Source organism: Balaenoptera acutorostrata, chromosome 2 (assembly GCF_949987535.1).
Source record: "Balaenoptera acutorostrata chromosome 2, mBalAcu1.1, whole genome shotgun sequence".
Lineage (NCBI taxonomy): Eukaryota > Metazoa > Chordata > Mammalia > Artiodactyla > Balaenopteridae > Balaenoptera > Balaenoptera acutorostrata.
The window spans coordinates 34,541,281-34,566,845 of record NC_080065.1 but is presented as its reverse complement, the minus strand read 5'-3'; positions in this window follow the sequence as shown (position 1 = coordinate 34,566,845).

Sequence of the window (25,565 nt, the reverse complement as noted above, 5' to 3'; positions counted from 1 at the left end):
ATTTCTCTAGAAGGAATCAATAGCAGAATAACTGAGGCAGAAGAAAGGATAAGTGACCTGGAAGATAAAATAGTGGAAATAACTACTGCAGAGCAGAATAAAGAAAAAAGAATCAAAAGAATTGAGGACAGTCTCAGAGACCTCTGGGACAACATTAAACACACCAACATTTGAATTATAGGGGTCCCAGAAGAAGAAGAAAAAGAGAAAGGGTCTGAGAAAATATTTGAAGAGATTATAGTGGAAAACATCCTTAACATGGGAAAGGAAATAGTTAATCAAGTCCAGGAAGTGCAGAGAGCCCCAGGCAGGATAAATCCAAGGAGAAACACGCCAAGACACATATTAATCGAACTATCAAAAATTAAATACAAAGAAAAAATATTAAAAGCAGCAAAGGAAGAGCAACAAATAACATACAAGGGAATCTCTATCAGGTTAACAGCTGATCTTTCAGCAGAAACTCTGCAAGCCAGAAGGGAGTGGCAGGACATATTTAAAGTAATGAAAGGGAAAAACCTACAACCAAGATTACTCTAGCTAGCAAGGATCTCATTCACATTCGACAGAGAAATTAAAACCTTTACAAACAAGCAAAAGTTAAGAGAATTCAGCATCACCAAACCAGCTTTACAACAAATGCTAAAGGAACTTCTCTAGGCAGGAAACACAAGAGAAGGAAAAGACCTGCAATAATAAACCCAAAACAATTAAGAAAATGGGAATAGGAACATACATATTGATAATTACCTTAAATGTAAATGGATTAAATGCTCCAACCAAAAGACATAGACTGGCTGAATGGATACAAAAACAAGACCCGTATATATGCTGTCTACAAGAGACCCACTTCAGACCTAGGGACACATACAGACTGAAAGCGAGGGGATAGAAAAAGATAATCCATGCAAATGGAAATCAAAAGAAAGGTGGAGTAGCAATTCTCATATCAGACAAAATAGACTTTAAAACAAAGACTATTACAAGAGACAATGAAGGACAACACATAATGTTCAAGGGATCAATCCAAGAAGAAGATATAACAATTATAAATATACATGCACCCAACATAGGAGCACCTCAATACATAAGGCAAATGCTAATGGCTATAAAAGAGGAAATCGACAGTAACACATTAATAGTGGGGGACTTTAACACCTCACTTACACTAATGGACAGATCATCCAGACAGAAAATTAATAAGGAAACACAAGCTTTAAATGACACAATAAACCAGAAAGATTTAATTGATATTTATAGGACACTCCATCCAAAAACAGCAGATTATACTTTCTTCTGAAGTGCATATGGAATATTCTGCAGGATAGATCACATCTTGGGTCACAAATCAAGCCTCGGTAAATATAAGAAAACTGAAATCGTAGCAAGCATCTTTTCTGACCACAATGCTATGAGATTAGAAATCAATTACAGGCAAAAAAACGTAAAAAGCACTAACACACAGAGGCTAAACAATACTAAGTAACCAAGAGATCATTGAAGAAATCAAAGAGGAAATCAAAAAATACCTAGAAACAAATGACAATGAAAACATGATGATCCAAAACCTATGGGATGCAACAAAAGCAGTTCCAACAGGGAAGTTTATAGCAATACAATCCTATGTCAAGAAACAAGAAAAATCTCAAATAAACAATCTAACCTTACACCTAAAGGAACTAGAGAAAGAAGAACAAACAAAACCCAAAGTTAGCAGAAGGAAAGAAATCATAAAGATCAGAGCAGAAATAAATGAAATAGAAACAAAGAAAACAGTAACAAAGATCAATAAAACGAAAAGCTGGTTCTTTCAGAAGATAAACAAAACTGATAAACCATTAGCCAGACTCATCAGGAAAAAAAGGGAGAAGACTAAAATCAACAGAATTAGAAATGAAAAAGGAGAAGTAACAAATGACACTGAAGAAATACAATGGATCATGAGAGATTACTACAAGCAATTATATGTCAATAAAATGGACAACCTGGAAAAAATGGACAAATTCTTAGAAATGCACAACCATCCGAGACTGAACCAGGAAGAAATAGAAAATATAAACAGACTAATCACAAGCACTGAAATTGAAACTGTGATTAAATATCTTCCAACAAACAAAAGCCCAGGACCACATGGCTTCACAGGCAAATTCTATCAAACATTTAGAGAAGAGCTAACACCTATCCCTCTCAAACTCTTCCAAAATATTGCAGAGAAAGGAACACTCCCAAACTCATTCTACGAGGCCACCATCACCCTGACACCAAAACCAGACAAAGATGTCACAAAAAAGGAAAACTACAGGCCAATATCACTGATGAACACAGATGCAAAAATCCTCAACAAAGTACTAGCAAACAGAATCCAACAGCACATTAAAACGATCATACACCATGATCAAGTGGTGTTTATCCCAGGAATGCAAGGATTCTTCAATATATGTAAATCAAACAATGTGATACACCATATTAACAAATTGAAGGAGAAAAACCATATGATAATCTCAATAGATGCAGGAAAACATTCTGACAAAATCCAACACCCATTTATGACAAAAACTCTCCAGAAAGTAGGCATAGAGGGAACCTACCTCAACATAATAAAGGCCATATATGAGAAACCCACAGCAAACATCATTCTCAATGGTGAAAAACTGAAAGCATTTCCTCTAAGATCAGGAACAAGACAAGGTTGCCCACTCTCACCACTATTATTCAACATAGTTTTGGAAGTTTTAGCCACAGCAATCAGAGAAGAAAGAGAAATAAAAGGAATACAAATCAGAAAAGAAGAAATAAAAGTGTCACTATTTGCAGATGACATGATACTATACATAGAGAATCCTAAAGATGCTACCAGAAAACTACTAGAGCTAATCAATGAATTTGGTAAAGTAGCAGGATACAAAATTAATGCACAGAAATCTCTTGCATTCCTATACACTAATGATAAAAAATCTGAATGAGAAATTAAGGAAACACTCCCATTTACCATTGCAACAAAAAGAATAAAATACCTAGGGATAAACCTACCTAGAGGAGACAAAAGACCTGTATTCAGAAAACTATAAGACACTGATGAAAGAAATTAAAGAGGATACAGACAGATGGAGAGCTGTACCAATGTCTTGGATTGGAAGAATCAACATTGTGAAAATGACTATACTACCCAAAGCAATATCTACAGATTCAATGAAATCCTTATCAAACTACCAATGGCATTTTTCACAGCACCAGAACAAAAACATTTCACAATTTGTATGGAAACAAAAAAGACCCCGAATAGCCAAAGCAATCTTGAGGGGAAAAAAACAGAGCTGGAGGAATCAGGCTCCCTGACTTCAGACAATACTACAAAGCTACAGTAATGAAGACAATATGGTACTGGCACAAAAACAGAAATATAGATCAATGGAACAGGATAGAAAGCCCAGAGATAAACTCACGCACATATGGTCACCTTATTTTTGATAAAGGAGAAAAGAATATACAATGGAGAAAAGACAGCCTCTTCAATAAGTGGTGCTGGGAAAACTGGACAGCTACATGTAAAAGAATGAAATTAGAACACTTTCTAACGCCATACACAAAAATAAACACAAAATGGATTAAAGACCTAAATGTAAGGCCAGACACTATAAAACTCTTAGAGGAAAACATAGGCAGAACACTCTAGGACATAAATCACCACAAGATCCTTTGTGACCATTCTCCTAGAGAAATGGAAATAAAAACAAAAATAAACAAATGGGACCTAATGAAACTTGAAAGCTTTTGCACAGCAAAGGAAACCATAAACAAGATGAAAAGACAACCCTCAGAATGGGAGAAAATATTTGCAAATGAATCAACTGAGAAAGGATTAATTTCCAAAATTTACAAGCAGCTCATGCAGCATGCAGTCAATATCAAAAAAACAAACAACCCAATCCAAAAATGGGCAGAAGACCTAAATAGATATTTTTCCAAAGAAGATGTACAGATTGCCAACAAACACATGAAAGGATGCTCAACATCACCAATCATTAGAGAAATGCACATCAACGCTACAATGAGGTATCACCTCACAACGGTCAGAATGGCCATCATCAAAAAAATCTACAAACAATAAATTCTGGAGAAGGTGTTGAGAAAAGGGAACCCTCTTGCACTGTTGGTGGGAATGTAAAGTGATACAGCCACTATGGAGAACAGTATGGAAGTTCCTTAAAAAACTAAAAATAGAGCTACCATATGACCCAGCAATCCCACTACTGGGCATATACCCTGAGAAAACCATAATTCAAAAAGAGTCACGTACCACAGTGTTCATTGCAGCTCTATTTACAATAGCCAGGACACAGAAGCAACCTAAGCGTCCATCAACAGATGAATGGATAAAGAAGATGTGGCACATATATACAATGGAATATTACTCAGCCATAAAAAGAAACAAAATTGAGTTATTTGTAGTGAGGTGGATGGACCTAGGGTCTGTCATACAGAGTGAAGTAAGTCAGAAAGAGAAAAACAAATACCGTATGCTAACACATATATATGGAATCTAAAAAAAAAAAAAAAAGTTTCTGATGCACCGAGGGGCAGGACAGGAATAAAGACACAGATGTAGAGAATGAACTTGAGGACATGGGGAGGGGGAAAGGTAAGCTGGGACGAAGTAAGAGAGTAGCATTGACATATATACACTATGAAATGCAAAATAGATAGCTAGTGGGAAGCAGCTGCATAGCACAGGGAGATTAGCTCAGTGCTTTGTGACTACCCAGAGGGGTGGGATAGGGAGGGTGGGAGGGAGACGCAAGAGGGAAGGGATATGAGGTTATATGTTTATGTATAGCTGATTCACTTTGTTATACAGCAGAAACTAACACAACATTGTCAAGCAATTATACTCCAATAAAGATGTTAAAAAGAAAAAAAAGAAAAAAAGATGGAGGAAGGGCAAATTTGCTTTCTGCTTGAGCTGGGACATCCGTTTTCTCCTGCCCTTGGACGTCGGTACTCCTGGTTCTTGGGCCTTCAGACTTGGACTAGGACTTACACTTCGGACACAGGCTGAATTACACCCCAGCTTTCCTGGGTCTCTGGCTTACAGATCACGTGACATGATCTGCCTCTCAGCCTCCATCATCATGTGAGCCAATTCCTACAGTAAATATCCTCTTATATATACAGTTAACCCTTGAACAACATGGTTTTGAACTGTGTGAGTTCACAGTTCAAATTCACGTAAGATATGCACATTTTTTTCAATAAATATGTAATACAGCACTACACGATCCGAGGTTGTTTGAATCTGCAGATGTGGGAATGCAGATATGGAGGACCTACCGTAAAGTTATAATATATGCTGATTTTCAACTATTTGGAGGGTTGGCCAGTGCCCCAACTTTCGAGTCATTCAAGTGTCAACTGTAACTATGTATATCCTGTTGGTTCTGTTCCTCTGGAGAACCCTGGCTTATACAGGATCTTACAAGATATTGCCCGGCTATGTTCTCATCTGACACACCTCTTCCAAGCTCTTTCTGTTACTAGCAGAATTCAGTTCCTTTCAGTTGTAGGGCTGAGTTCCTTGTTTCCTTTTTGGCTGTTGGCCAGGGGTCACTCTCTCAGCTCCTTGAAGTCATTTTATGGTCCTGGCATATGACACCTTCCATCGTCAAAGCCAGCAGTAGCACACAGCACCCTTTTGACATTTTGAATCTGACTTCCCCTTCTGCCTTCCTCTTCTGCTTTAAAGGGATCTTATGATTAGATCAGGCCGATCCTGATATTCTCCATATCTTAAGGTCAACTGACTTTGGACTTCTTATCTGCAAAATCCTTTCACATCAGTACCTAGATTAGTGTGCCAATGAATAACCATGGGATGGGAATCTTGGAGCCTCTGTAGAATTCTACCTACCACAGCTAGGGACATCTGGAGGTCACCTTCATTTCAAAGGCAGGAGTGGTGATAGCATCCCAGACACTTGGTTCCTGCTAGGAGACAGAGACTGTTGCTGTTTTTCCCACTTCCTGCTTTCTGGGTCTATGGTGGTTCCTATCATTTTCAAACTTGGTCTCCCAGCCTCTCATCAAAGGTGATGACTCCTGGGACTTCCCTGGCGGTCCAGTGGTTAAGGCTACATGCTTCCACAATAGGGGGCACAGGCTCGATCCCTGGTGGTCAGGGAACTAAGATCCCATATGCAACGTGGCGTGGCCAAAAAAAAAAAAAAAAAGCTGATGACTCCTAACATAAATAAACAAATCTCCAGTTACCTGACATTGACCAAAGCCTACTTCTCTTGCTTACAATCAAGAAACTTGGTTGTCTCAAGCTTCAATAAATATCCAGCAATTCACCAGAAAACAAAAACCAAAACAAAATCCAGGGTTGTAGAATTGGAAAGATCAGAGGTACATGGAAAGCTTTGTGAAACCACATACCTCATGCCCCCAAATCTGGCATGCTGATTTGAAATATTTGAATTCTACTATGCCATAGGAAATAAACCATTGTCTTATTTAAACAAAGGTAGTCAGTGGTCATTGTGGTAGAAACAAATTAACTGGTCAATTTAAACAAAGACTTACTCTAATTTTCTTTTAATTTCAAAAAAGTGGACTAGAGAGAAGCTGAAGTTTAATACTAGCTGAAAAGTGAAAAGTCTGTCAGAAAGTTTTTTGACCTCATACAGTTGTTATACTAAATTTTTAACTTCACGTTTTCCTAAACTGAACAACTTCTTCCCACAGACTCAGCCAGACCACACATGCCTCAAGATTCAGATTTTGTACCTGAGCTTGTGTGCAAGGTCACCTTTCCACACAAACACGGGCAGGGTTTCTGGGGTGGCTTCAGTAGAAGCATACACGTCCCACTGTATCCCTTTCTAGTTCAAAGTTTCCTTGCAGGGATTTCTTTGTTCTATGAGGTAAAGAGACTCGGTCAGCTCCTTTGAATCACATTTGGCCACAAGAGTCTAATCTGCTACCTGCCCACCTAGGTTTTCTGACCCTGGACAAATCCAAGGAGTATAACTGCCCTGGGCCCTGGATGGGACAGGGTGACTGTCCTAGGTAAGAGTGGATGAGCAGTCCACAATGCACAGAAAAGGGAAACCAAAGCAGCCCTCATTCCCCTGAACCTTGATTTTGTTTATAGATGGCAAACTTTATGTGGAAAAACGCATTTGTGCCAGTCTCCTTGGGCAGCCCTGTGACAGTTCATTCCTCCACTGTTGAACTGGGCTTGGGCAAAAAGCACCACGTTGTGAAGAATGGCTGGCAATGGGCAGAACGCACTGTGTGTTTCCACAGTCTACTCCAGCATAAACGGACCGCGCTTATTAGTCAGTGACGAGCCAGGAACTCCCCTGCTTGGGAAGACAAAGGCCACATCCAGGGAAATAAGGAAACAGACTGATCCAGTGCTTACTTGGTCCCCTTCCTCCTCCTCTCCCTCCCCTCATACCTGGGGCTCACTTGCCTCTGCCTAGCTTCGGGCACCTGACAGATGGTGTTCAGGATCCTGCTCCAGGATGTGGTGTTCTGTACCTTTGAGGTATCCTCAGTTTTTGGAGCAGGCAGGGAAAAGTGAAGGAGGTACTTCCTATTCTGAGTTCTTGATGAGTGAACACAGAGGATGCTTGATCGGTACAGAGATGAGGCATCCAGACTCCGGATACTGATGGCCTAGATTTGAGTCTAGCTCCATCACTATATTTGTCGGGGAAAGTGCTATAATTAACAAGTAAACCCCCAAATCTCAGTGACTAAACATAACACCGGTACTGCTCACTCAGGTTGCTGTACAGTGTGCTTTTGGCTAAGAGGTCTGGCTCCATGAAGTTATTCAGGGACTCAGGCTCATTCCATCCATGGCCCTGCCGGTACCCAGAGCCTTGGAGTCAGCAGATCAGGGAAGAGTGAGTATGGTCTGGAGATGTGTATTTCACCTACCAGCCATGGACCAGACTCAGTTATATGATCTCACCTATCGGCAAGGGAGGCTGGGAAGTGTAGTCTAGCTTGGTCCAGAGGGAAAAGGAAACTGGTGTGGTGAACAAACCCAGTCTCTGCCATATCTGCTTACTTAAGAAAATTCCTGTGTTTTATGTTTTCTATTTTCACGCATTTATGTTGTTTCTTCCCCTGTTAATTCGGTATACTAGTCAGGGTCCTCCAGAGAAACAACACATGACATACGAGTGTGTGTGTATGTGTGTGTGTGTGTGTGTGTGTGGAGAGAGAGAGAGAGACAGAGACAGAGACAGAGACAGAAAGATGGATTGATTTTAAGGAATTAGCTCACGGGATTGTTCAAGCTGCCAAGTCTGAAATCAGAGCAGACTGGCAGGCAAGAGTTTTACAGTTCAAGTCTGAGTCTGAAGGCAGTCTGGAGGCTCAATTCCTTCTTCCTTAGGAAATCTCAGAATTTTAAGGCCTTCGACTGATTAGATGAGGCCCATCACATTAGGGAGGTACTCTGCTTTCCTCAAAGTCTACTGATTTCAATGTTAATCTCATCTGAAAAATACCTTCATAGCAACATCTGGACTACTGTGTGACCAAATATCTGGGTACTGTGGCCCAGCCAAGTTAATACATAAAATTAACCATTACAATGGGTATGATAAGTTAATAGTATAAAGCACCAGCACCATAGCTGGCAACTAGAAAGCTCTCTGTACAACTTAGTTTACTGTCACTACTGGAGTTGTTATTACCATCAGTACTACTACTAATTGAGGCCTAAACACAGCCCCATAGCACCACCACCCCATCGAACCATCTAGGGAGTGATTGACCTAGAAAGGTCTCACCTTAGACAAGTGTTCTCATTATTTTTTTCAAAGTGCTTTTCCATTTACTATCTCACTCAGGCCTTCAGTCAATCCTATGAAGTGGGCAGGGCAACATTGTTCCTACTATTTTTTATTTTACAGCTGAGGTTCAGAGAGTATGGCTGCCCTCCCTCCCCACCCCTTCCTAATCTGTGCCCTGTCCCATCCTCCAGATTCTGTTCTAGGAGAGCCACCCCTGTCCTGTACGGGAGATACCTTTCTTCTAACCTGATTTAAAATTCATTATATATAATATTCCCATAGAACTAATAATGTAACAATTGTCAGGTAGTGTTACAGCCGGCAGGTAGCTAGATATGAGCAGAGAAAGGGGGGCAGGGGCCAGGTGGCAGGAAATCAGGCATCTTATAAACAGCATGGGTCCATGGGCAGACAAAGAAAAGCAGGAACCCCGACAGGAAACCACACATTTTGGGTGATAAGTGTCCTGAAGGCAGGCAAAGAAAGGTGGGGAAAGGCGGGAATCTCCTGCATCCAAATGCAAGCTGGTGCTCATTATGCTCTCATTATAGTAAAATTAGACTTGCAAATAAGAAGTACGCATCATGCACCGACACCATGACACTTCTGATCTAAGCTAAATAAGGAGAAAAATTCCTCCTCCCCTTGGGAAGATGAAGCTGGGATGAAAATCAGGGACTACGACCCCCAAACTCCTCCTTCCCCAGAGAATATTCCGCCCCTTCATTTGTAAGCCCCTCATAACCAGCTTTCCAAAGAAGCCCAGGGCAGCAGTTTCTCACCTGTCTGCCTGCTCTCCCTCTGACTGTATTCTTATTTAAATAAATCCTCACTTTACTTTCTTGACCTCCCTGTCTCATTTCTGAATTCTTTCTGTGATGCGGCAAGAACCTTAAATTCACCGGGAACAGCAGGATTAATTGAAATACTCTTATTAATACTTCCCTTCAGGTACCGCATGAATTAAACAGGTTTCCGTAGAAAGATCTTGGGAACCTAATTCACCATTTAAAACATTTAAATTAGTATTTCCACAGGAACACAAGCCCCATGATTCAAGAAATAAACCTAAGAATGAACTTTTGGAGTAGGACTCGGTTTATACGCATGGACTTCCTGCATGAGTGCTGACACCAGGACTGGCCTAAGGTGCAGCTGGGAAGGAGTCAGAGTTTGTCTTTGGTGCCCTTCCAGCCCCTGTGTCCCAGGCCTCACCCTTCTGCAGCATCTGTGTTCTTCAGCATTGCTTATAGCAAATAAATAAGACAGAAGCAGAAGTCAAAAGCCTGGGTATCGGGCTTGGCTCTGTCCTAACCAGTTGTGTGACCTCAGACAAGTCTTTTTACTCTGGTTCCCTTGACTGTAAGTCAAAGGGCTTAGATAAACTCATGGCAGGTTGCCTTTCAACCTCACCGTTCCTCAGCCTACTCTGTGTCACCCGTTCAGGGGATCTCATTGTCAGCTGCCTGATAACAGAGACTCACCGGCTTCCTCTCATCCCACCCAGTGGTCCTGAAGTCTCCAAGGGGGATGATAGTGACCAACCCCAAAGCCTTCAGCACACAAAAGAATTCCTTGCTAATGGTGGGAGTTCAGGCATAGAACCACCATATTGGAGGATTCTTTGAGGACAGTTGCCCCTTAAATCCTACCAGTTGGGAAGCAGCTCACTCTCCACCCTCTCACCCGTCAGCCTGGGATTCCGCCCATGGCTAAAGAGAGAATATTTATGCAGTCTGGAATGATGGGGTAACAGGAGCCATGCGGAGTTCAGAGGAGAGAGTCATTCAATCGCAGATGTTGTCCCTCAAAACCCAAAGCCCTTAGAGGGCAAATTATTTCAGCTGCCTGAGCTGGTGTGCTTTACAACGCAGTTGGTGTATGCCTCCTGTCCGGCGAGAAGCACGATCCCCTTTCCCCAAGGACACTGGTGACCCCCCCACACACAACCTTGTCTCCCTGACCTGCGTGTGGGCCAGTCATGCTCTTCTGAAACTAGATACTGTGAGGCCAGAGCGGTGCATAGCAGAAGAGGCCAGCCCAGTTCACTAATCCAATGAAAGGGTAGCTTTCCACAGGGCACATAGTGTTCCCCTCCGCCCATAATGCCTGACTGTGTCTGGGGGCGGCATGGCTGTGAAATACCCAAGACAAAACTAAGCCTGCTGAGAAGTCCTCCCACTCCTGTCAACCCTGAGCAAAATAAGTCATCCAGTGCAGTGTAATACAGCCCCGATGGTCCTAAGACCTAGGGTTCAGTCCGATTTCTGTAACTCGCTTAACAGGTGACCTTGGACAAGTCATTTAAATGCTGTGGGACCTTCTGGCTTTAGGATTCTATCAATAAGCCCGCACATTACCACAGAGTCAGGACAGTCCTCACTTTCACTATTTTCTCTCCAAAGGAAGAAAGTTAAAAAACAAAAGAAAACAAACATCAGATACCTTTGGTGGGCCATATATCTTTCAATCCTACCACTAACGCAATGAGACAGATATTATTATCCTCATTTTACAGACTAGGAAACAAGCTTTCAGGTAGCTTTAGTAACTGCTATGGACTGACCTATGTCCTCCCCAAGTTCATAAATTGAAGCCCTAACCCTCAATGTGACTGTATTAGGATATAGGGTCTTTAGGAGGTAATTAAGGTTAAACGAGGTCAAGAGGGTAGAACCCTAATCCCCTAGGACCAGTGGCCTTATAAGAAGAGGGAGAGCCCTTCCCCTATCACATGCACAGAAGGAAGGCCGGGGAGCACACAGTGAGACAGCACCTGGCACAGCACGTGCTCAAAAATTATGCTTGACTGATGGCTTCAGGACATTCATTTGGACCTGAAGAGTGAACTGAACCTCCAAACAGTCTCTGGGCTCAGGAAGTTTGAAAATAGTTCTAAATCTACTATTACTTAATGAGGACGTCACTCCATACTTCAATTTGAAGAAAAGACATAAACCATTCAACTAGAACTGGAAAATTACAAGTCTCTGGAATGGTTATTTTTTAAATTACCTACCAATTTTAAGTCTAAACTTGCTTTAATGTTAGTTCCAGGGTAGCACTGCCATTAACAGTGAGATAATCAATAGAAAGCAGACTTCACGGGTTTACAACATCTACCATCATTCCTTCTATTTATTTTTTACCATATTCTTCTTTGATCAGGGTAGAGAATAATTCAGGCTATCACTTATGTTATAATACATAAAACTTATATACCAAAACATCTAACAACCTCCAAGATTGTTGAGGAAAAAACCCTAAAGGAACAAAACAGTCAGTATAAAAAGCTATCATCTATTTATAAAACAGCAAAAAAAAAATTACATACACACATTTAAATATCCATGCATGTACATATATATGCATTTGTCTATACTTGCACAAAATATCCTTGAAAGGGTTCACCAAAAACAGTGATAATACTGGTTATCTGTAGGGAGGAGAACTTGGAAAATAGGAAGAGACTTTTTAAAATGTTTTTGTGGGTGTGTTTTTAACATTATTGTTTACTATTCTATTGAGGTAAAGTGTGAAAATCTTAAGTGAACAGCTCAATGAATTTTTACATAAGTATTCACCCTTATAACCACAACCTTGGTCAAATACAGAACATTTCCAGAACCCCAGAGGACACCACCCCCTGCTCCTATCCAGTCAATACCCAGACGCAAAAGACAACTGGCTTCTGACCTAGATCACAATATAGATGGATTCATACAGTACCTAATCTCTCATGTCTGGCTTCTTTCATTGGACATTATGGCTATGAGATTCAACCATGTTCTTGCATGTGGCAGTCCTTTTTCATTACCATGTAGTATTCCATTGCATATGAATAAATGATGTAGCAATATACCAGTTTGTATATCCACTACTTATGGTGAACATTGCATTGTTTCAGTTTAGAGACATAATGAATAAAATTTGCTAGGAGTATTCTGGTAGTATTCCAGGAGTCTTTTGGAGGACTTACAAAAACTCATTTCTGAGGAATTGTTAGATCCACAGGTAAAAGTATTTAAGTTTTAATAGAGATTTCCAAGCGTTTGTACCAATTTACACTCCCATGTACATGAGAGTTCCAGTTAGTTGCTCCACATTGTTGCCAACATTTGGTATTGTTTTTTTAATTTATTTTTTTATACAGCAGGTTCTTATTAGTTATCTATTTTATACATTTTAGTGTATCTGTGTCGATCCCAATCTCCCAATTCATCCCACCACCACCACCCAACCCCTCCCCCTGCTTTTCCCCCTTGGTGTCCATACGTTTGTTCTCTACATCTGTGTCTCTATTTCTGCCTTGCAAACTGGTTCACCTGTACCATTTTTCTAGATTCCGCATATATGCATTAATACACGATATTTGTTTTTCTCTTTCTGACTTACTTCACTCTGTATGACAGTCTCTAGGTCCATCCACAGCTCTACAAATGACCCAAATTCAGTCCTTTTTATGGCTGAGTAATATTCCATTGTATATATGTACTACATCTTCTTTATCCATTCGTCTGTCGATGGACATTTATGTTGCTTCCATGACCTGGCTATTGTAAATACTGCTGCAATGAACATTGGGGTGCATGTGCCTTTTTTTTTTTTTGAATTTTATTTATTTTTTATACAGCAGGTTCTTATTAGTTATCCATTTTATACATATTAGTATATACATGTCAATCCCAATCTCCCAATTCATCCCACCACCACCACCCCCGCAGCTTCCCCCCTTGGTGTCTATACGTTTGTTCTCTACATCTGTGTTTCTATTTCTGCCCTGCAAACCGGTTCATCTGTACCATTCTTCTAGGTTCCACATATATGCGTTAATATACGATATTTGTTTTTCTCTTTCAAACTTACTTTACCTTGTATGACAAGTCTCTAGATCCATCCACATCTCTACAAATGACCCAATTTCGTTCCTTTTTATGGCTGGGTAATATTCCATTGTATATATGTACCACATCTTCTTTATCCATTCGTCTGTCGATGGGCATTTAGGTTGCTTCCATGACCTGGCTATTGTAGAAAGTGCTGCAATGAACATTGGGGTGTATGTGTGATTTTGAATTATGGTTTTCTCTGGGTATATGCCCAGTAGTGGGATTGCTGGGTCATATGGTAATTCTATTTCTGGTTTTTAAAGGAACCTCCATATTGTGCTCCATAGTGGCTGTATCAATTTACATTCCCACCAACAGTGCAAGAGGGTTCCCTTTTCTCCACACCCGCTCCAGCATTTGTTGCTTGTAGATTTTCTGATGATGCCCATTCTAACAGGAGTGAGGTGATACCTCATTGTAGTTTTGATTTGCATTTCTCTAATAATTACTGATATTGAGCAGTTTTTCATGTGCCTCTTGGCCATCTGTAAGTCTTCTTTGAAGAAATGTCTATTTAGGTCTTCTGCCCATTTTTTGATTGGATTGTTTGTTTTTTTAATATTGAGCTGCATGAGCTGATTATATATTTTGGACATTAATCCTTTGTCCATTTGAATCGTTGGCAAATATTTTCTCCCATTCTGAGGGTTGTTTTTTCGTCTTGTTTATAGTTTCCTTTGCTGTGCAAAAGATTTTAAGTTTCATTAGGTCTCATTTGTTTATTTTTGTTTTTATTTCCTTTACTCTAGGAGGTGGGTCAAAAAAGATCTTGCTGTGATTTATGTCAAAGAGTGTTCTTCCTATGTTTTCCTCTAAGAGTTTTATAGTATCCGGTCTTACACTTAGGCCTTTAGTCCATTTTGAGTTTATTTTTGTGTATGGTGTTAGGGAGTGTTCTAATTTCATTCTTTTACATGTAGCTGTCCAGTTTTCCCAGCACCACTTATTGAAGAAACTGTCTTTTCTCCATTGTCTATCCTTGCCTCCTTTGTCATAGATTAGTTGACCATAGGTGCGTGGGTTTATCTCTGGGCTTTCTAAACCTGTTCCATTGATGTATATTTCTGTTTTTGTGCCAGGACCATATTGTCTTGATTACTGTAGCTTTGCAGTATAGGTTGAAGTCAGGGAGTCTGATTCCTCCAGCTACGTTTTTTTCCCTCAAGATTTCTTTGGCTATTCGGGGTCTTTTGTGTCTCCATACAAATTTTAAGATTTTTTGTTCTAGTTCTGTGAAAAATGCCATTGGTAAATTGATAGGGATTGCATTGAATCTGAGATTGCTTTGTGTAGTATAGTCATTTTCACAATATTGATTCTTCCAATCCAAGAACATGGCATATCTCTCCATCTGTTAGTGTCATCTTTGAATTCCTTCATCAGGGTCTTATAGTTTTCTGAGTACAGGTTTTTACCTCCTTAGGTGGGTTTATTCCTAGGTAATTTATTCTTTTTGTTGCAGTGGTAAATGGGATTGTTTCCTTCATTTCTCTTTCCGATCTTTCATTGTTAGTGTATAGGAATGCCAGAGATTTCTGTGCATTAATTTCGTATGTTGCAACTTTACCAGATTCATTGATTAGTTATAGTAGTTTTCTGGTAGAGTCTTTAGAATTCTCTATGTATAGTATCATGTCATCTGTAAACAGTGACAGTTTTACTTCTTCTTTTCCAATTCGTATTCCTTTTATTTCTTTTTCTTCTCTGATTGCCATGCCTAGGACTTCCAAAACTATGTTGAATAATAGTGGTGAGAGTGGACATCCTTGTCTTTTTCCTGATGTTAGAGGAAATGGTTTCAGTTTTTCACCATTGAGAATGATGTTTGCTGTGGCTTTGTTGTATATGGTTTTTATTATGTTGAGGTAGGTTCCCTCTATGCCCACTTCCTGGAGAGTTTTTTTTTATCATAAATGGGTGTTGAATTTTGTCAAGAGCTTTTTCTGCATCTATTGAGATGATCATATGGTTTTTATTCTTCCATTTTTTAATATGGTGTATCACATTGATTGATTTGCATATACTGAAGAATCCTTGCATCCTTGGGATAAATCCCACTTGATCATGCTGTATGATCCTTTTAATGTGTTGTTGGATTCTGTTTGCTAGTATTTTGTTGAGGATTTTTGCATCTGTATTCATCAGTGATATTCGTCTGTAACTGTTTATTTTTGTAGTATCTTTGGTTTTGGTATCAGGGTGATGGTGGCCTCATAGAATGAGTTTGGGAGTGTTCCTTCCTCTGCAATTTTTTGGAAGAGTTTGAGAAGGATAGGTGTTAGCTCTTCTCTAAATGTTTTATAGAATTCACCTATGAAGCCATCTGGTCCTGGATTTTTGTTTGTTGGAAGATTTTTAATCACAGTTTCAATTGCATTACTTGTGATTGGTCTATTCATATTTTCTATTTCTTCCTGGTTCAGTCTTGGAAGGTTATACCTTCCTAAGAATTTCTGCATTTCTTTCAGGTTGTCCATTTTATTGGCATAGAGTTTCTTACAGTAGTCTCTTATGATGCTTTGTATTTCTGAGATGTCTGTTGTAACTTCTCCTTTTTCATTTCTAATTTTATTGATTTGAGTCTTCTCCCTCTTTTCTTGATGAGTCTGGCTAATGGTTTATCAATTTTGTTTATCTTCTCAAAGAACCACCTTTTAGTTTTATTGATCTTTGCTACTGTTTTCTTTGTTTCTATTTCATTTATTTCTGCTCTGATCTTTATTTCTTTCCTTCTACTAACTTTGGGGTTTGTTTGTTCTCCTTTCTCTAGTTCCTTTAGGTGCAAGGTTAGATTGTTTATTTGAGATTTTTCTTGTTTCTTGATGTAGGATTGTATTGCTGTACACTTCCCTCTTGGAACTGCTTTTCTTGCATCCAATAGGTTTTGGATCGTCGTGTGTTCATTGTCATTTGTTTCTAGGTATTTTTGATTTCTTCAAGGATCTCTTGGTTATGTAGTAACGTATTGTTTAGCCTCCATGTGTTTGTGTTTTTTACAGTTTTTTCCCTGTAATTGATTTGTAATCTCATAGCGCTGTGGTCAGAAAAGATGCTTGCTATGATTTCAGTTTTCTTAAATTTACCGAGGCTTGATTTGTGACCCAAGATGTGATCTATCCTGCAGAATATTCCATATGCACTTCAGAAGAAAGTGTAATCTGCTGTTTTCAGATGGAATATCCTATAAATATCAATTAAATCTTTCTGGTCTATTGTGTCATTTAAAGCTTGTGTTTCCTTATTAATTTTCTGTCTGGATGATCTGTCCATTGGTGTAAGTGAGGTGTTAAAGTCCCCCACTATTATTGTGTTACTTTCAATTTCCTCTTTTATAGCTGTTAGCATTTGCCTTATGTATTGAGGTGCTCCTATGTTGGGTGCATATATATTTATAATTGTTATATCTTCTTCTTGGATTGATCCTTTGATCACTATGTAGTGTCCTTCCTTGTCTGTTGTAATAGTTTTTATTTTAAAGTCTGTTTTATCTGATATGAGAATTGCTACTCCAGCTTTCTTTTGATTTCCATTTGCATGGAATATCTTTTTCCATCCCCTCACTTTCAGTCTGTATGTGTCCCTAGGTCTGAAGTGGGTCTCTTGTAGACAGCATATATATGGGTCTTGTTTTTTATCCATTCAGCAAGCCTGTGTCTTTTGGTTGGAGCATTTAACCCATTCACATTTAAGGTAATTATTGATATGTATGTTCCTATTACCATTTTCTTAATTGTTTTGGGTTTGTTTTTTTAGGTCCTTTTCTTCTCTTGTGTTTCCCACTTAGAGAAGTTCCTTTAGCATTTGTTGTAGAGCTGCTTTGGTGATGCTGAACTCTCTAAGCTTTTGCTTCTCTGTGAAGCTACTGAGTTCTCCATTGAATCTGAATGAGATCCTTGCCAGGTAGAATAATCTTGGCTGTAGTTTCTTCCCTCTCATCACTTTAAATATATCATGCCACTCTCTTCTGGCTTGTAGTTACTGCTGAAAGATCAGCTGTTAACCTTATGGGAGTTTCCTTGTATATTATTTGTCATTTTTCCCTTGTTGCTTTTTATAATTTTTCTTTGTCTAATTTTTGTCAATTTGATTACTATGTGTGTCAGTGTGTTTCTTCTTGTGTTTATCCTTCCTGAGACTCTCTGTGCTTCCTGGACTTGGGTGGCTATTTCCTTTCCCATGTTAGAGAAGTTTTCAACTATAATCCCTTCAAATATTTTCTCAGGTCCTTTCCCTTTCTCTTCTTTTTCTGGAACCCCTATAATGCGAATGTTGGTGCATTTAATATTGTCCCAGAGGTCTCTTATGGTGTCTTCACTTCTTTTCATTCTTCTTTTTTTATTCTGTTACACAGCAGTGAATTCCACCATTCTGTCTTCCAGGTCACATATCTGTTCTTCTGCCTCAGTTATTCTGCTATTGATTCCTTCTAGTGTATTTTTCATTTCAGTTATTGTATTGTTCATCTCTTTAATTCTTTTGTTTATTTGTTCTTTAATTCTTCTAGGTGTTCTTTAATTCTTCTAGGTCTTTGTTAAACATTTGTTGCATATTCTCAATCTTTGCCTCCATTCTTTTTCCAGGGTCCTGGATCATCCTCACTATCATTATTCTGAATTCTTTTTTCTGGAAGGTTGCCTATCTCCACTTCATTTAGTTGTTTTTCTGGGGTTTTATCTTGTTCCTTCATCTGGGACATAGTCCTCTGCCTTTTCATTTTGTCTGTCTTTCTGTGAATGTGTTTTTTGTTCCACAGGCTGCAGGATTGCAGTCCTTCTTGCTTCTGATGTCTGCCCTCTGGTGGATGAGGCTATCTAAGAGGTTTGTGCAAGCTTCCTGATGGAAGGGACTGCTGGTGGGTAGAGCTGGGTGTTGATCTGGTGGGCAAAGCTCAGTAAAACTTTAATCTGCTTGTCTGCTGATGGGTGGGGCTGGGTTCCCTCCCTGTTGGGTATTTGGCCTGAGGCAACCCAGCACTGGAGGCTACAGGCTCTTTGGTGGGGCTAATGGTGGACTCCAGGAGGGCTCACGCCAAGGAGTACTTCCCAGAACTTCTGCTGCCAGTGTCCTTGTCCCTGTGGTGAGCCACAGCCACCTCCTGCCTCTGCAGGAGACCCTCCAACACTAGCAGGTAAGTCTGGTTCAGTCTCCTATGGGGTCACTGCTTCTTCCCCTGTGTCCTGATGCGCACACTACTTTGTGTGTGCCCTCCAAGAGAAGAGTCTCTGTTTCCCTCAGTCCTGTCGAAGTCCTGCAAGCAAATCCTGCTAGATTTCAAAGTCTGATTCTCTGGGAATTCCTACTCCTGTTGCCGGACCCTCAGGTTGGGAAGCCTGATATGGGGCTCAGAACCTTCACTCCAGTGGGTGGACTTCTGTGGTATAATTGTTCTCCAGTTTGTGAGTCACCCACCCAGCAGTTATGGGATTTGATTTTATTGTGATTGTGCCTCTCCCACCATCTCATTCCGGTTTCTCCTCTGTCTTTTGATGTGGGGTATCTTTTTGGTAAGTTCCAGTGTCTTCTTGTCGATGATTGTTCAGCAGTTAGTTGTGATTCCGGTGCTTTCGCAAGAGGGAGTGAGCGCACATCCTCTACTCTGCCATCTTGAACCAATCTCCCCCAACATTTGGTACTGTTAAAGTGAGGCTTTTAGGAAGAATCTTTTCACTATATATCCTTCTCACCTTTTGATTTTAAACCATATGCACACATTGCTTATTCATAATTAATTAAATAAAAATATAACATGAACACTTAACAAAAAATGAAAGACATGAGCTAGCAAAAGTGATTTCATTTATTTTTTCTTAAGATAGATGAATGGCTAGGAAATCTCTTGACAAGGTGTACAGAAAGGGAACTGATGTAATGATGTTACCAGAGCATTTAAATATTTGCCAGTTCTCTCAGAATGAACCACAAACTTCCAGAGAGAAGAGATAAGAAAAAGAACTAGTGCAGAGCTTACTAGCAAAACAAATATGCTATGGGAAAGCTCCACACAGAATTCTCGATCAAGAGGTCCCAATAACAGAAAATGCTGGTGCATGTATCCTCAATAAATTCCATCTCTTTTCTCTAGTTTGGTCTGGTTATCACTTCGCATCCACTGTTTTCCTCAGCCATAAAGCAGGGCTGCATTGATCTCCCAATGTACTTACTCAACACTTAGAGCATCTTCTACAATCCAGGCATATCGACATTAGACACATAAAGGCAAATAAGACACTGTCCTTGCTCTCAAGCATCTTGTGACTCCAGTGAGGGAGAAAGACAGGCAAAATGATAGAGTGTGATAAGTGTCATAACCCAGATATGCCCAGGATGCTGAGGGAGCAAAGGAAGCACAGCTAAACCAGATGTGTGGAGCAGAAAGATCACCAGAGAAAACTTGGTTGGGCTGAGTTTTGAAGGATGAAGGGTAATTAATTAAAAAGAAAAGGAGGAAGAGTGTACCAGGCAGACAGAACAGCATATGCAAAGGCATGGAAGCATAAAAAAGCAGATATCTTTAGGAACTTTAATATTACAATATGATTGGAATGAAGAGTATGTTTCAGGTGGAGACAGTAATCAGGGGAGGCCAGAGAGGTAGGCAGGAGAAAGATCATTATAAACCTTAATTCCTAAGCTAAGAAATTCCAACTTTATCCGGAAAGCTTTGGTAGACCATGGAATATTTTAGGCTGAGGACGAATCTGATTTTCCTAATGAAAAGATGAAAGGTTTTCTTATGCTGCTTATTTGGACAGAGAAACAGAGGGGAAAAAAGAAGTAAGGAAAGGAGAAACAGGAAAAGGGAGAGTCATAGAAAGCAAGAAAAGTAAGGAAAGTAAAGGTAAGAAGAAAAGGCAGAAAAGAAGGAATTGGACCTTTTTAAAAAATTGTTAAAACATAGGAGAATATTTTCATGACTTTGGGGTAGGCAAAAAGCTCTTAAAGAGGACACAGAAAACATTAAACATAAAATTGATAAATTAGACAATATTAAATCTAAGAGCACCTGTTCATCAAAAGACATTATTAAGAGAATTAAAAGGCAACTCCACAGTGGAAAGGATATTTGCAATTGCATACATCAGATAAGGGACTCACATCCAGAATAACTTTCATAGATCAATAAGAAAATGACAGACAACCCAACAGAAAAATGTATAGACGATTCACAAAATAAGCTATCCAAATAACCAATAAGGACAGGAAAGATTCTCAACTCCATTAGCCATCAGGGAAATGCAAATTAAAACCACATTAAATGCTATTACACATTCACCAGAATGGCTGAAATGAAAAAGTCCATTTTCAGAATCTACTAAAGCTGAATATATATTCCCTATGACTCATTAATTCTACTCCTAGGTATACATCCTAGAAGGTACTAGGATGTTCATAGCAGCACTATTTGCAATAGGCAAACCATAGAAACTACCCGAATACCCTCAGTAGTTGAATGGAGGACTAATTTGTGGTATATTCACAGAAATGTGATACTTTACAGCAATGAGAACAAATGATCTACAGGAACATGCAAAAATATGGATGAATTTCATGAACATAATGATGAATAAAACGAGCTAGACACAGAAAAGCACATCCTGTACAGTTCCACTTACATAAAGTGCAAAAAGAGACAAGGTGATTCTATATGGTTGGAGTCAAGATAGAGGTTGTTGGGGAGGGTAGCACTTGAACTTGAGGAAAGTGGGCAGGATTTGTAGACAGAACAAAATTGGAGTCAAACACAAGAGGTTTTAGGGTTTTATACAGCATTTAAGATTCTAGCTTGCAGTGTTTGGGGACATTGATAAGATGACTATCTAAGGGGGAGGATTTGGGGTAGGGACAGGGCCCAAGGAATGACAGGAAATTACACCTCTCCTCTCAATAGCCACAGAATCTAAAAATTCCCATTAAGTGGCTCATTCCTTTGGGTTAAGAACTTCCCTTTCTGGACAGAGCAAAAGAGAGGTAGGGCTATGGTCCCTGGTGTAATGCAGACCCGTTTCCCTTACATATCTATAAAGGACAGTATCTGAGCCAGAGGGCTCAGCAACGCCCTGTGACTTGCCCTCTGTAAGTGATGCTGGGAATCCTACTGAGTTGTCAGCCTGAGAAAGAGGCAGAAACCACCTGAGATATGAGAAATCCCAAGGACCTTAAAAGTCCGCTGCTCTAGTGAACCCTCACTGTTGGCCACAGGAAGCCCTAGCGAACAGGAGAAACCACAGGTAGGCTTAGGGGTTGGTGTTCGCAAAAGAAAAATCTAGCAGCATCTCTCTCTTCCACCTGCAAGCCTGCTTTACCACCAAGAAGTCTCTTTTGGGAGGCATTGGCATGAACAGTAGACAGGAGGGTCAGACGAGAGAAGACCCATTACCCAAGCTCTCTGACACTATTACCATCCTGGCTGAATCATCTTCAATATCCAAAGAGAGACTACATAGAGATGACTAGTTTTGGAATGCATACTTCCCTGTGGAGGGAGGACAGCCATTCCTCATCAGGAAATGGGGTGACATTGGAGGCTCAGAAATTCTGTGTACAGTCTACAGGCAGCAAGAGACTAACTGTCCAACTTCCGGTGGAGAAGGCAACCTGGAAAGGTTGGGTTAAATCAAGTCTGCTTCTAGCTCTTTCAGCCATGACCCACAAAGAGAAACACATTTTACATTGAAACCCAATATACACATACACAAATCTGAGTTGTTATCAATTGCAAGATAAACCATAATTTTACCACTGACAAAGAAAAAAATGTTGTCTATAATAAAACTTATCCTGATTTAAGAGATTTATGATGAAAAAATGTATATCCTATATGGAATGCTACGTCTTGGATGGAATATAGAGAACATTTCAAGCATCAATACTAATCTTTATTATGTGTAGTCCACTTTGATATTTACTACTCTCTTCTATTCTATTTAATGTCATTTCTCCCCAAAACACTGGTAATGGCTCATTCAATTGATTTCAAATCCATTAATGGGTGGCAACCTACAATTTGAAAAACACTGGATTAGAATTAAGGTATAGGACTTCTGGATAAATTTATTGAGAACTCTAAAAAGTTGAAATGGAATCTACTGGTAGGACAACTGTAATTATGGTACAGCATATCAGTACCCATCTCTGGGCTGAATAGCTAGAAACCTGAGGGAGACCAGAGTGTGGATATTGCTATGGGAATCATTCAAGACATTGGTGCTGTGCTGCGGATGTGCACTGCTATAATTAAGCCACGAGACATGTCAGCCAGGGCATTTCTGAGTGCTGATTCGTGCATGCCTCCTGTATGTTGTAAGGTATGTGTCCAAAATTAGAGTGACCGAAAGGCCCTAAAAAAGTGCAATACTTCTTCCCTGTAACACCCTTGCCCGGGGTGTTGGGCTATTCTTTATAAACCTGGTTGAAGAAGGAAAATACCCTAAGTTGCTTTATGAGTTCTTCCAGATCCAAGTATAATGGCCAATCAGAACCCTACTTTGATGCCATAATTATACGCATATTTTGGAGTCATATCTGTTCTATTCACATGAGAGTCCAGGGAGAAATCAGATGAGGGTTTATTAGTTGGCCTTACTTGAACACTTTACTATGTACTGAGCTTCATTTGAGGGAGATGTAAGCTGAGGCATGCAGATTACTGAATGACTTTCTATAGGAACTACAGACAAGTTGAACACCTTATCAAGAGTTTAACCAGAAGGTTAAAACTTGGGGCTTCAGAAGCAGATTAGAGCTTTTATTGATCCCAAGAAAGTCTTCCTCTTTCTCTGGCAGTTCAGGCCTAATTGCTTTGTTCTTTGATATTTGTTTTAGTTCTCCTTTGTCAATTAACACCCTGCTTCTCATAAAATATGACCATATGAAATGCACATATCCATATCTCAATTTATCTGAAATGCAATTGTTTTGGATCCTTGACTCACCTCACTCCATATTTTACCTTTGGCCCCAGCCAAGAGGATAACTAGAGGTTGAGATCCAGCTCAGGCTTGTCCAATGAGCATCCTGGCACAAAGCTTCTTCTGCTTGGAGGGAGATGCCCCTTTTTGAGTTTGTACCAAGAGACCATATATATTAGTGGAGGGCCCTGTAAATGGGAAGAGAAGAGGTGAAACAGTCATTAGCTCTATCATATTTCAGATCTATCATAAGAACATGGACTAAGGCTCAGATTTCTGAATTAAAATACCAATTGATTCCATAGAGTGGGCTGATATTTAGGAAGAACTGAGAGTGATTTGAAATTTAAATAAGTGTTACCATAAGAATAATCATCATTATTCTTTAATAAACAATGTCACTTTTACTATAAAACTAAGATCTTACTGTAACACAGTGGTCAAGAAATCCACAGCCCTGGGTCCAAATTCTACAGGTGCCCCTTACCACCCGTGTGGTCTTAGGGACAGTGTTCAACTTCCACTGAACTCAGAATTCTCATCTGTTAATTGAAAGTAATTATGCCTACTTCATAAGATTGTTCTGAAGAGTAAACGAGATCATACATATAAAATGTCTGGCACAAGGCTTAGCATTACTGTTGTATAATCATGTTTTCTGGAGTAGAATTTGTTAGAAGTACAGGTACTAAAATAAAACAAAACAGCAAGGACTAGAATCTGTTTGAGAGTAGGATTTGTTGCAGCCTACTATGGTGTTTGATTCCAAGAAACACCAAGGAGGGGGGAAGCCAAGGAGGGGGGAAACCAAGGAGGAAGTTGAGAATTAAATTGTCCACCAAGGATGCAATCAGAATAAGGAGAGTAATCAGAAAGTGCTCGCTCCCTAAGTGCTTCTAGGTGAAGGAGGGAAGGCAGACTGGAGAACAGAGAAAAAATCTAGTAGATTCAACAACCTCTATTTTCCTGTTGACTTTGCCGTGAAAATCACAGAAAATGGCAGTATCTGTGAGATATTACAACCCTCATTTTTTACACAATCACATGTTAATATTTTTCCTGTTGACTATATTGTAAAATTCACACAATTTCAGTTTTGGTCCAAAAACTCTTCAAATTTCCCTCTGGTGACCTTACAGAGCACACCTCCCTTGAATGCTTTCCTGACTCTACAGTATTAAGTTAATGTTGGGTGAAACTAGGAATTCATATGACCCCCCTATTCTGACCTTGGTTCTGAGGCAGGAGATAGATGGGCCCTCAGGGCAAACGGTTTGAGTTCGTTCCTTGTGGACTGATACTCCAAGATGGGAATAACAGGACAACTGACAGAGATGGCTGGGCCCTGCCCAGATAGAAGATAAGAGACCACATATTCCTCATTCTCAAAGTCAGGAGACCTCCCCAACTACACATGTGCAGAAAGGCTCCTTGGAGGTCAAAAGGGGAGTGACGCCAAGTGGTCAAACCTACCCATAGGCCTCTTCGGTAGACTCCATCTTGGCTAAGAGATGTGCGCGCATACATGGGAAAATCCTGAGATACACCAAATATGGGCTCTGAACCGGGCAAATCGAAATGATTGGTCAAAGGAAACCCGGAAGAAATGCCCCATAGAAGTGATTCAAGCTGCCACAAGGGCACGACTCTCTCTCTGAGCCCACCCGTGTGTCTATCCACACATACTGTACTTCTTTTTTTTCTCCTAATAAATTCTTTACTTGTTTCACTACTTTCCGTCTTTGCGGGAATTCTTTTTCTGCAAAGCCGTAGGGCCAGGGCCTTGTCACTGACCACTGGTCTAGTGGCTAGGATTCGGTACTCTCACCCCCGCGACCTGACCTCAGTCACTGACCGGGAACTGAAACCCTGCTTCAAGCCGCTGCAGGCCAAGGCCACCTGAGATCAGTTCTTGGTCATTTCTTATACATTCCTATACATTTTATAGCCTGTGT